Genomic DNA, 14330 nt, shown 5'->3' on the forward strand with positions numbered 1-14330 from the left:
TAGATCAGAAAAGAGGATAACAAACAGTTCACCTCCATGTGACACAGGCAATAATTTCCCCCCAGGGCTGTGTTAGTTCTCAGTCTCAAAATAGTGTCCAAAGAGATTTGGACTTTCTGTATATCTCACAGATCATTGTATTGGCCCATTATATTGATGACATTATGCTAAATGAGCCAGTTGAGCAAGAACTAGCTAGCATCTGCTCCAGTGGTACAAGATAAATCTAATGAAGATCCAAGAGCTTAACACATGAGGAAAAATGTTAAATACCAGATAGTCAAAGGCATGCTAGTATATTCCATCCAAAATGAAAGACAAATTGTTACAACTTATACACCCCACTAGAAAGAAGGAAGCCCAGTGCCTTGTAGATCTCTTTCGGTTCTGGAGGCAACATATTCCACGCTTGGGAGTACTGCTGCAACATATACACTGGTTGTCTTGGAAGGCTGCCACCTCTGAGTGACACCCAGTGCAGGAAAGAATTCTGTAGCAGTTACAGCTTGTGCTGGAAGCAGCCTTGCTACTTGGGGGGCCATAGGACGCAGAAGACCCTGTGATATTTGAGAATCAGTTGTGGAAAAAGCTGTCATGTGTAGTTTATACCAAGTCCCAGTGGAAGAATCACTATGCAGGTCCCAGGCTTCTGCAATGAAGGATTATTTGCCTTTTGAAAAACGAATGTAGCCCTGAGCCTATGAAACACCAAGGATGATGGTTAATTTATGTATTAACTCGGTTAGGCTCTGGTGCTAGTCAGGCACCAGTCTAAATGTTGCTGTAAAGGTACTTTTAGATGTGATTAACATTTAAATCAGTAGACTTTGAGTGAAACAGATTACCTTCCATAAAAGGGTGGGCCTCATCCAATCAGTTGAAGGCCTTAAGGGAAAAGACTGAAGTACTTTAAAGAGAAACTCTGCTTCCAGACACCTTTGGATTGCAACACTGACTTTATCTGGTATCTCCAGCTGACTGGCTTGCATTGCAAAGATTTTGTTTTCAAATTTTTTAAACTTATTTTTATTATTTGGCCACATCAGCCAGCATGTGGGATCTTAGTTCTCTGACTGTGGATGAAACCCGCACCCCCTGCAGTGGAAGCAAAAGGGTTTTAACCATGGGACCACCAGGGAAGCCCCTGCACTGCAGGTTTTGGACTTGCCAGCCCCACAATTGTGTGAGCAAATTCCTTAAATAAGTCTCTCTCTCTCCATCTCCAAATGTATGTGTGTGTATATATATATGTGTCTATGTATACATCTGTGTGTGAATGTGTGTGTATATATATATATATACATAGACACATACATTCTATTGGTTTTCTGTCTCTGAAGAACCCTGCCTAATACTCCAAGTGACCAAGCATCCAGAACATCCAACGTCATCATGAGCTAGGTTTTGTCAGACCTACCAAGTCAGCACTTAGGCAGATCCACAATTCCTGAGATGGCAGTGGTCCCCTTGGAATCAAGCATGAGTTGGGCCAGAGGTCACAAGGCAGTTGCAACAGCAGAGAGCTCAGGATTTTACCCATTCATTGTCGCACAAGCACTTCTCCTTTATTTCATACGTGTGGTCACATGGTGAGTTCCTCAATCAGCTGACAGAGAAGGAAAAGCCTGGGCTTGATTTATGGATGGTTAAGTTAGTATGTGCTTGCAAACCAGAAACTGCCACAAACTAAACTATATCCCTACCCAGGGGTCATCTCGAAAAACAGTAGTGAGGCAAAATGCTTCCAGGGAGGTAAGTGTCAGGTGATGAATCTGGTCACCCACTTTGCATGGACCAAAGAAGTGGTTTAAGGTTAAAATATACATAGACTCACTGGCAACAGCAAATGACCAGGATGGCTGCTCACGTGTCTGGAAGCAGAAAGTTTGGAAAGCTGGGGTTAAATTGGTCTGAAGTAGAAGTATGAGGAGAGATCTATGACAGCAGCACAAAGTATGAAGATCTTTGAATCACATGTTGATGCCAACCACAGAGCACATACCATAGAACTGGCATGAGACAATGAAGTGGACAGGATGACTCAGTCAGTAGATGTCATCCAGCCTCTAAGTCTCTCTAATAGCACCTCCCACAAGTCATCTGATTAATTATTTCGGACGAAACAAACCTTCAGTAGATCACATCCATCATAACTAAGGACAGCCACCAACTCTGGCACTCACAGCCAAGTTTTACGGTAATATTTGAGGACTCACAGAAGTAGGAGCCAACCAAGAGTCAGATCTGGAGGCCCTGATAGGATGACTATTCATGGCTATGAGCTCATTGTTCTTCCATGCCTGGACTTGACCTGGCCTTGAGTCTCCTTGGGCACTCAACACAAAGATGCATTTATTCAGTGAGTGTGTTGTTACCCTGAAATGACTACCAGTGGCTTCTACCAGCAATCTTTCTCCATCCATGTCTACTTAGAAAGAACTCCACCCAGTAGCTGTATTGGGGTCCTCCCAAAGGAGCCCAAACCCACATCACTGAAAGGAACCAAGTTTCTGTTCTCCTCTGCAGAATGTCTATAATCACTACAGTAATACAGCTGTCTCCAAAGGTAAACCATGAGCGTCCAACTGGTGTGACTGCCCCAGAAAATCATTCAGACCCTCAATGATTCCACCAAACTGTTACTGCCATTTCATAGCAACAGCAGGAAACGGCCGAAAACATTCAGTAGGTAGCTGGAGATAGGCATCTAAACATCAGGAAAAGGAGTATCTGAGAATTTGTAGCAGATCAGTGAATTCTTCCATCCACTCATCCATTCATTTATTCAGTAGTATTTATTGAACATTTACTGTGCGTCAAGCACTCTGCAGTATGCTCAACATTTTCCAGCAAATAAGACAGATCTGGCCTCTATTATACCTATATTTAGACTCTGATGGGATTGTGAAAGTATTCATTGAAGCCATGAGTATAAATGATCCTTCCAAGGGTGTGGAGAAATGCTTGACTACAGGGCACATTCTAGAGTATAAAAGAGAAACTAGCGAAGGAAATAGAAAAAGAGGAAGTAGATAGAAAACCAGAAGAGTATAGCATTTTGTTTAAGATATGAGAATGGCAGAGGAAGAGAAAAGGTAAAATACCTCCTGCTAAAAATGTGTAGATGGTATTTAAAACATGGACTCTGGAATATGTAACTTTGAGTCCTACCTCCACCATTTATTGGTGATATGACTTCGATTGGGAGGTATGAAATCAATTAGGACGAGTGTCAAGTATACTGCTTAACAAACAGAAGTTTGTTTTTTTATTTTGATTTTGGGGGACATCTTTGAATTTCACAAAAAGAAGAATTGGTGCATTCTAGGAAATTTGCCTAAAGTCCTTAAACTTCAAAATTCAGTATGCTCTCCCTCATAAACCCTTCCAGTGTCTATGTACTTCAGAGCATGAATCTTCCACTATGGGCCCTTTTGATCAGACATGGGAAGAAAAGCAATAAAGAGGACACTTGTAATAACTATTTAGGGCCCCCATTCAGTGCTCAGATGCCTCAGGCTTTTAACTTTGGGGATGTGCTCAGTCACACAACTGGAAATTTAAGCAAAGTATATCTCACAACTCAGAACTTGTAACTGAATTGGACTCTCAGAGTCAGTGTAGCATATGAATAAATCAAGCATCAGACTCACCTCAATTTTGACGGCTACAGGACATTTTTCTTTTGCCCTTGCTTAGACATTGGAGGTGGAAAAGGCACTGGCACTCCACTCCTGTACTCTTGCCTGGAAAATCCCATAGATGGAGGAGCCTGGTAGGCTGCAGTCCATGGGGTCACAAAGAGTCGGACACGACTGGGCAACTTCACTTTCATTTTTCACTTTCATGCATTGGAGAAGGAAATGGCAACCCACTCCAGTATTCTTGCCTGGAGAATCCCAGGGACAGGGGAGCCTGGTGGGCTGCCGTCTATGGGGTCGCACAGAGTCAGACACAGCTGAAGTGACTTAGCAGCAGCAGCAGACATTGGAGGCAGGGATAGTAGCAGGGAACCGAAAAGAGAAATACCAGAGGCAAGTGTAGAAAGAACCAAAAAACTGGGATCCAAAAAAAGAGATGGCCAAGCTCGGGGGAAGACTGAGAAATAGAAGGCAGATGTCAGAGGATCAAGGAGAAGACCTTGAAAGCAGGTGCAGAACATTAATTGGAGAGGTTTGGTAGTGAAAAGACAGAGATGGAGAATTCTGGCTGTGTTGCTGTCAAATGCAACCTGAACTTAGGTCAATTACATAAACCAAGTTCTATTTGATGAGTTGGCTTCTCAAGCAAGCAATCTGTCTGTTTCCCAGGGCTTGGCTTTCTCATGTTCCAGAAACAGAGAGGATCATAATCTCTGCTGAGATGTCAGTGGGAAAACTCTACTTTCTAGTATGCCCAGCCTGCAGATAATGATTTTGACTAGAAGATTACAAGGCAGTTAAAAGTAGTTAAGGTGCCAGGTCAGAGTGCCCTCATTCCAACCGGGGAAAGATCATTCTTTCAATGTGTTAGCTTAGGCAAATAAACAGTCACTAAAAGTCTCTGCAGTGACACCAGATTTCATGTCAGGCCCTACTTTGGAAAGCAGGTACAGCAGCATCTAGGTTATTGGTGTGGATTTGACTCCTAAATCACTGACAGGCTGTGTATTAACTCTAGGATAAGATCATTTTCTTGAAGAAGGGAGAGTCAGTAATGGAGGATGAAGACTGTGGTTTGTCTCCCATCCCAAATCTATTCTGGAGCATCTTCCACTACCCAGCAATTGGTCCTAACTGTGACTTTAATGAACTGGTGGAGAATGGAAGTTCTGATGTCTGGCTGATGGGTTTTAAAACCCTTTAAGGCTTGAGATCCAAATTTTAATCTACACACTAGCCTCATGGCCATACAAAGAAACTTTAAGGGGTGGGGTGTCCTTTCCAGGACTGCCTTCTGAGTGCATTGATTCCTGATATAGGTTATTGGCTAGCACGGGACAAAGGAGCCTCTCAAAGGTATAAGATGGGATCTTCCTACAGATTTCCTACAGATTTAATTTTTTTGCAGATTTTTAAGATAATGTTTTATTTTATGGATAGTATTTTCTGCTCTGTATACAAACATGTAGGAAAAGTATGTCTTTTAGAATTCATCAGTTTTGGTTTTTGTTTGCTAGTTTTTTTTTAATTGGAGGATAATTGCTTTACAAGGTTGTGTTGATTTCTGCCATACAGCATTGCAAATCAGCCATAGTGTATATATGTGTGTGTGTGTGTATGTGTGTGTGTGTGTGTGTGTGTGTGTGTGTGTGTATATATATCCCCTTCCTCTTGACCCTCCCTCCCATTCCCTACCCCCCATCCTGCCTCTCTAGGTCATCCCAGAGTGCCAGGATGAGCTCCCTGTGAGATATAGCACCTTTCTACCAGCTCTCTATTTCACACATGGTGGTGTATATATGTCAATGCTACTTTCTCAATTCATCCCACCCTCTCCTTTCCCCTCTGTGTCCATAAGTCTGTCCTCTAGGTCTGTGTCTCCATTCCTTTCCTACAAATAGGTTCATTTGTATTGTTTTCCATTTTCTAGATTCCATACATATGCTTTAATATATTATATTTGTTTTTCTCTTTCTGACTTACTTCACTCTGTGTAACAGTCTCTAGGCTCATCCACCTCACTACAACTGACTCAACTTCATTCATTTTTATGGCTGAGTAATATAACATTGTATGCATATACCACAACTTGTTGGATTAAATTTAGGTAAAAACATTCTAACATTAGGTTGCTGGATGATGAGGACAGGAATTAAAACAAAGCATTGTGGCTTTATTTTTGTTTATTCATTTGTTCAACGTGTATTTGTTGAGAACCTGCTATGTGCTGGGCACTGTACTAAATGCTGGACATGCAGAATGAGCCAAACCAGTCAGGTTCCTACCCTCATGGAGCTGGAAGGAATTAGTTAGATCAGAGCACAAGGGAACAGAAGAGTACAATGCTTCTAAAGAGGGCTATGGTCTGTGAGAATATATGATAAAGACCCTTGATCTGGTTTGGTGGCCATGATTGTAGAGGGAAGGAATATCTTAAAGTTTAAAGGCCAAGAACACAGAGACCATTAATAGCTCATCACGTGTAGTAGCCTTGGCCAAGTCTTAGGTATGAGGACTCTCCTCTCTTCCTTTCAAGTTGTTCCATGTTTCTTTCTGGATAGAAAAGAAAAACTAGAAAATATCCACATAGGTTTAGGTGATGCCGTTGGGCAAAGAAGTAATTCAATAAGAGAACGTGATTTCTTGATGTACTAAGTTCAAGGCAGACTAGACTAGTTGCTACTTCCTAAATGAAAAGCCATCAAGCAGAATCTTAATAAGTTGACTAAATTCACTCTTTTCTAACTACAAAAGCAGGACATTTATATGAATTGGGCTAACTATATTGAGACTTCAGATAAGGAACTTCAATGTGCAATATTGAGGAACACACTGACTTTAAACCACATAATGAGGAACCATGCCCATATATTATTTTTGTAGGACAAGAATCAGGAAACCTCTGTGAAAACAAGAAGACATGAAAGAAAGACCCCTAGGCTGAGTGTCACCAGACTTTGATTTTAACACCAGCAAGGCCATTAACATTTCCTCTGTGACTTGGTATACATTTCTTTCTGTCTCTGAAGCTATTGTTCCTCATTTGTGAAAGTATGCGGTTTGACCTGTGATATTTAAGGTCCCATCCCTTCAAGACTCTTCTTATTCCTTGTTCCTGTAGGATGGCCAAACTCAGAATAACAAATTTCTATATTCCCCAGCTTGCATACAACTCTATCCCATTTCTGATCCTTGTCTGCCCATCGCATGTGTTAGGTTCCACGTGGACCCAGACCAGAATAGATTTACCTGTGTTTGTCACATGATTTGTGAGTTAAGAGCTCAGATCTGAATCTCAGTTAATTAGCACTAACCATTTACTACCCCTGTGACCTGGATAACTTATTTCAACTTTTGAAACTCTATTTGCCCATCTGTAAAATGGGGATGACAATCATCCCCTCTCAGGGTTGTCATGTGCCTGACATAAAATAAATGGTGGTAGATAACTTTGTGGTTATGTGCTAAAATGCTAAACTCAAGACTCCTGGGTTCGAATTACATGTTCGCCACTTGCCAGCCTTGAGCACTTGGTCAGGTTACTTAACTTTCCCTGCATTTCACTTTCCAATCTGTAAAATAGATTTAGTAATTACAGTGGTGAGCATTAAACTGATAATCCAAGTATGCACATGGAACAATACATAACTCTTAGAACTCAATATGAATTAGCAATTATTATAATTAAGTGGCAGCTAATACGTTTTCTACTAGAGTGCATACTATATATCAAAAATGCAAACATCCAACAGGAAAGCAACTTTGAGGGCATTACCCAAAGAATCAGAAAAATAATTGACATCTCTACTAGTTAGCCCAAACACAAATTAATTACTGTGCATTTTGTTTTAACCTTTGATGAAAATAGAGATAGTATGGCTTAGCCCTTAGACACTGAATCCAAAGGAATCAGAAAGGAAATGCTTTCTGAAGTCCACCTTGGCTGCTGGCACAACATCTCCACCCTGCTGACCAGCGTGACCAAGAGCCGGAAGCCTAGGCCTCGCAGCGCTCAGTGGCTGGGCAGGAGGTAACCACGCAGGATTTATGCCTGTCGAGAGCGAGGTCGTATTCAGGGGTTTGACTCTGTCAAACGGTGCTGACAAAGACACGCTGTTTTCCCTGACAGTACAGAATCAGATTACTGCACATACAAGTGTCTCACACCTGGGAAAGATGAAATTACACTGAGCTTAATCCTCCGAAACCAGATCAACAAGAAGTCGCTTAAACATTTAGGAGAGCAGTTGTCTCCTGGCAAAGAAAACATTGCAAGGCAGTTGGGCAGTCTTCACTAATTAGAAGGGCCTGGCCTTGTCAGTTGAAAAACCTCTCTGATTCTTTATTCCCTTTATTAATTATACCTTGAGACGTCTGAACACAGTCTCTGGGCACTTAGGTCTTGTGTACTCATTCTAGTTTGTTGAGGAAATCAGTCCTTTGGTGAGGTTACATAAGTGAAGCAAAGCAGACGGATATCAGATACTTCACTAAAAACGGACAAATAAATTCATCCCTTTCAGCAAAATTAAGCTTTGCGCCAATTAAGGTCAATGAAGATTATATCCATGCTGAATGTGTCAGTGAACACATATCCAGGGTTGTAACCAAAATCTAAGCCAGACAGGAGTTTCATAACCTTTGTCTCTGGGGTTAACTAACCAGAAAGCCAGGGTTTGGAATGGTGTTTAAACCAAACTCCTAGTGAACTCTGGCACACACCGTCCCCCTCAACACCTCTGAACACCCGGGCTCTCCCCGTGGCCCCACCTGCAGGGCAGCTCTGTCCTCACACCAAGTGTTCAGAAAACAGCCACCTCCCCGCGCTGTCTTCAACCTGCAGCTCCAGCTTATTGCAGCCAAGTTCTCCCCTCTCTTCCCTCCTGCAAGGAGATAACTTAATTTGGAGTTTTAATGAAAATTAAACTATGAAACATGTATCTCAATCGATTGTCCTACATTATGCAAAACAATGCAGTGATGAAGTGTGGGAGTTGATCAACCAAAACTTAAAAATTTCATTTTAAAAACCAGATAATATATGCAAAAAATCCCACTAAAAACAATGAACATAACCAAAAAAATAAATGCCAAAGACAACACAATTATACAAAAAAAGCAGATGTTCATCTTTCCTCTCTCCCCAGCTACAGTTTCCTCTGGTGTTTTAGAACTGCTTACAATTCTTCTGTAAGTACTTAATACATATTCAAGTCATATATATAGTCATATATATAGTACATATATATATATATAAAAAACCTTCAACACATGCACATACAAATGGTAACAAAACTAACCCACTGCTCTGTACCTTATTTTGTTTTGTTTTTGTTTTATACTGTATGTTGGAGATTCACATCAATACATACAGGACAGCCTCGCTCTTTTCAAAGATATCAAAGAATTCTATGGTATGGATGCATCATAATGGACTTAACCAGTTCCTTAGTGAAGGATATTTAGGTTTTTTTCCTCCCAATCTTTTGCTTTTATAGACAACATGGTAAGATATGTGCCTTGTATACACAACATCATATCCATGTCTAAATATACCTGCAGAAGAAATTCCTTGGAGCAGAACAGTCAGGTGAAAAAATATACACATGTGTAATTTGGGTAGATGTTGACCAATTATCATCATAGACGTTGAGAAGTTGTGCCAATTTATCCTCCTACCAACAATGAATGAGACAGGCTATTTTCCCAAACCCTGGAAGGGCCAGTGTGTTACCAAATTTTTTGATTTTTACCAAACCAAAATGACGATTATCTCTTACTTGATTTCATTTGCCTTTTTCTTATTACTGGACAGAGCACCTTTACAAATGTTTAGATGTCTTTTCCTGAAACTGTCTATTCATGTCCTTTGTCTCTTGAGACGTTGTTTTCTTTTTTCCTTATTTTTTTCATCAAGGTATAATTGACGCATAACATTATATTAGTTTCAGGTGTACAACATCATGACTTGATATTTGTGTATATTGCAAAATGATCACCACAATAAGTCTAGTTAACATCCATCACCACACATTGTTCTCTGATTTGTAAGCACGCTTAGTACATTAAGAAAAATTGGGCTATGCAGTTGCAAATATTTTATCCTAGTTTGTTGTTTGATTTTTTTACTTTGTGTCATCTTTTTCCCAAGCATATTAATTTTTTATTCTTTTGCATAATCAAATTTATTAAGTTTTTCTTTCATTTTGAATGGGTGGAAGTGGGGAGAGGCCATCAATATTTAACTGACTAAAGTCAAAACTGACCAAAAGCCAAACTCCTCCAAATAGCCTATACATCTGTATTATCTTTGCTTCCCTCTCAAGCCCCATCTCTGTAGACTCTCCCCACACACATAAAGTTCCAGCCAAATAAGCTAATTGCATTTCCCAAAACAAGTCTTTGTATCTTTTGGGGTTATTTTTATATATACATATAGGTGATGAATAGGCTCTTCTTTCTATTTGGAAAGCATTTCTCAATCTCGTATTTCAAATTTATCTGATGGGCAAATTCCTGTTTCATACAAAGCAATTCAGATATCATCTCCTTTGTGAAGAATTCCCTGACTGTTTCATCTTTCCTGTGTGTGATTAGTTCTGTAGCATTTTCTACAAACCAGTCTGGTACTGATCGTATGGTTCAGTTCATATCCTAGACAGTTAGCGTGGGCTCTGGAACCAGGCTGTTTGGGCTGGCACCCTGGTTTGGCTATTTATTTGATGTTTGCAACTGACCTTGAGCAAATTATTTCACTTCTCTGTGCTCTAATGTCTTCATCTATAAAGTGGGGATAACAAAAACGCATCATAGAATTGCTTTAAGAGTTAAATAGTGCAGCATTTGCTAAAGTGTTAAATAGACCTGTGTTGAAAACAGTGTCTGACACAAAGAAAATGATTATTATATAAATGAAAATGTACTGAACTCAGTCCCAGTTTAACCATCAGAGAGGAAACCTCCAGGAAGCTATTGTGCTATCATTTATCTGCTTCCCTGTCTTCTTTCCTAGACTGAACGCCCTGAAGGAAAGGGCCAGATATTGTTCTTTACACAACTTTGTCTCCCAAGCACCCAATATATGGTGGCTTCATTGAATGAACAAATGAATGAATACATGTTTTCCCTCCAAGTTTCTCACTTTAGTTGAAATATACCATCAATACGTAAAATAAATTTAAGAAAGCCCTCGAAATAAAAATAAAGATATAGAAGTTGTCCATAACACAAGCAAGTACAAAGTCCTTATATCTGTAATTGTTAAAGAAATAGTCAAGAAGACCAGTGGAGTTGAACAACAACAACAAAAATCTTGAGGGTATTCTCCTTAAAGAGTTAAATTCAAGAAAGAACAAGGATTGTTGAGACAATTGAAGGTATCCCACACAGAGGAAATGAGCCATATACAGGGCCACTCTAGGATCCTCTTAAGTCCTAGGCAGCTCCACACATATCTTATCAAACCTTCAAAGAGACCTATGTCTACCATAACGTGGGGGGAAAAAAATTGAAAGACATTTTCCAATTTGGCTTTTGAAATTTGTTGTGAGCGGCTCCTTTGATTCCCACTTGGTTATGGTTTTCTTGGTCATAACTTCAAAATTTTGGTTATGTTTTCTCAGTCATCACTGGGTACCCATGAGAAATTTTAAGTTGTAAAATCTAATACACAAATTATTTTTCATTGTAATGAGATATTTATGAATATCAAATTTAATTATTGAAGTTGATATATGATATAATTTGCAGTAATGTCACCAAACATTTTAAAATTTTGATTTCACAACTTCCATATTTTGGAAGCCAAACATTTCTTTCTTTTCTTCTTTTTTTTTTCCTGGTCTCAGGCATTTTAATCAGCTCTTGAAATGTTCTTGGGCCCCAGCCTAGGCACTATGCCTATGGTGCCCAATGGGCAAAACAGCCTAGCTTGTTCAAAGGCCTGGAGGCAAGCGCAGTCAAGTTTTATGCTGAATATGACAAACTTATTTTCTCTACTGAAGCCAAATATTTATGTGGAGGATTAGTTGGATACACATTTCCTAAGGGAACCAGCTGTTTTTGTAAGTAAAGTCCTGTTGCAAAAGGAACAAAAAATCTCTCTCGGCTGGGAGGTGGGGGTAAGCGGGGGACACATTGCTTTTCTCATCATCTACCAGGAACACCATGCCCTCATTTCATGTCAAGGTCTCTTAACACTCAGTACCAGATACAAGATCTAGAATTGAAATCATTATCTTCCATCACAGAGTCGATTCTTATGCCTTTTCCAGGACAAATTCCCATAGCTTTTCCAGGTTCTTTGGAGCAATTTAGACCCCTTTTCTCTTTTTTCATCCCCCTTGTGGCAGATGTTGTATATCACATCCCTTGGTATGGAGGAGAGGTCCCGTCCTTGAACGATGCACAGAAAAAGGTAAAAAATAGACTGAGACTAAAAACTTCCTTGAACCTGAACCAGGCTGTGGGGAAAGAACCCTGGGATGGAATGTCCAGCTGGAATGAACATCATTTTTACAGGTGGTGGTATGAATGACTCCACTATAAAGGAATCAGAGTTGGCGTTTTGCACAACTCTAGGGGCAACGTGCACGTAGGGTCGCAGTGCCCCCCCTGGATTGGGCAGGGGGATCTGCCCTTTGCGGGTCTGAAAACAATGGGTCATAGGCCTTTAATTTTGAGATAAATAGGAAGCAAAATGGCCCAGGAGAAGAGAGAATATTCTACCAAGTTGCATGTATGTTTCAAACATTTCAGAGCTGCAGTTGATTTCATGCCCAACTCTTGCTACACCTAAGATTTGCATACAGTACTGGGGAGGTTTGGGGGGAAAACCAGGATTCCACCACTGAACCCAAGCCAAACATTCAATGACTGGAACCTGGGAAAACTGCTCTTTTCAATTTTAATCTAGTTTCCCTTTCCCAATAGCATTTAAAGGACAAATGTGTTCTGTTCTGCAGTCCTGGAACTTACTAATCATGGTTAAGTCATTACCTGTGAGGACTTTATAAGGGTTATTGGAAGTTTAGCTTTACAGTAAATGTACTATAATTTACACAGTAAAATGCAGTCCCTTGCTTAATTAGTTACCTCACCTATTGGGAGTTTTTCTCATTTCTCAGGTCAAGGTTTTTACTGAGGCCATAACTAGAGTTGACATTGCTATGAAACACTTTTGAAACCCTCAGAATAAGACTTCTTGACAACACCTAAGAGCAACTCGCCAAAAACAATGAATGGTGTTTCACAATCTGAGTGGGTGTACTTCATCTACCTAATATGTAAATAAAGGAGTGGTGAGTTAACAGCTCAATACTGGAGGGACTTCTCAAGAAAACTCAGCTACTAGAAATTGAGGGCAACTTGACTCAGATCCTGTGACCCTGTGGTATATGGGCTCAGCAAGTTCAGTGGGCCCAGACCAAGGAGAGGATAAAAGGCCCCTTTCTCTCTCTGGGGTTCCCCCATGTCCATAGAGATGAGACACCAGGAGGTGGGCTCCAGAGCTGATTCTGAATCATCTGTTGTTTCTATTCCCCAGGACCAATGATAAACTTCTGTCATGTCCTGTGGTTCACATCAGAGTGAAAGCCCCATAGACCAGCATGACCCAAGGGAGTAGAAGCCCCCAGGCCCAGCCAAACAAAGGAAAACAGGGACCATGGAAGAGGAAAAATAGTACTTGTAGGTACTGATGGAAATCACTGTAGCAATTAAAATTCAATCATCAGTAGCTAGCACTTAAACACGGAAACCCAGATTCCAGCAAATTCTGCCCAACTTTTAAGCTCTTCTGGGAGCCCCCAGGGCGTGTTCCACAGGCATCTACACACAGTTCTGCTATTTCCCATCCAGTCTGTCTGTTGATGTCCAGTTCCTAAGATGCCCTCCATAGGCTCCACGCAAACCTGGCATCTGGGCCAAGGCTGTGTCTCATGGCACTGCCAGAGCTGCTAACCTAGAAGGGGCCAAATTGTTAGTATCTTTTTACCTGGGCAGCAAAGCATCCAAGGTGTCACATGGTCCCTGTGAAATCAGCTCCTTCTCGCCTCTTTTTGGGAGGGTTCAGATAAGAGGCCCAAGGGATCAGACTGGTTCACTGGGGAACTGATACCTGAAACAGATGTACTTTTTTTCTTTCCACCTTCTCCCTTTTCCTACCCTTTATCCTACCCCAGCCCTCCCTCACTCTATTTCAGTATATCATAATGAACCCCAATAATCTACATTTTGATGAGTCCCCATGGAGGCCAGGTACCACCTTCTGAGAAGCAACACTGTGTTTATTAAAAGGCTGTGTAGCCTGGTGGCTGAAGCCATGAGTCATACTTAGATCTGAATACAGGCTCTACCACTTACTGTGTCCTTAAGCAAGTGGCTTAATGGTCTTTATGGCCCAGTCTCCTCAATTACTAAATGGAGATAATAATAAGACTTAGCTCATAGGGTTGTGGTTAGAATTCCACGAGATCATTCATTTATATCTTCCTTGTATACATACTTTATTGAGGGACTATAATGTTTGAAGCAGTTTTAGATGTTGGAGATACAGCAGAGAACAAAATATCTAATCCTTTATTCTCGTGGAGCTTAAATTCCATCTGGGGAAATAAACAATAAGCACAAATAATATAATGCTGGACAGAGATAAATTCTATAAAGCATAAAGCCTGATTAAGGTATGGA

The sequence above is a fragment of the Odocoileus virginianus genome, chromosome 10, assembly GCF_023699985.2.
Source record: "Odocoileus virginianus isolate 20LAN1187 ecotype Illinois chromosome 10, Ovbor_1.2, whole genome shotgun sequence".
In the NCBI taxonomy this organism is placed as follows: domain Eukaryota; kingdom Metazoa; phylum Chordata; class Mammalia; order Artiodactyla; family Cervidae; genus Odocoileus; species Odocoileus virginianus.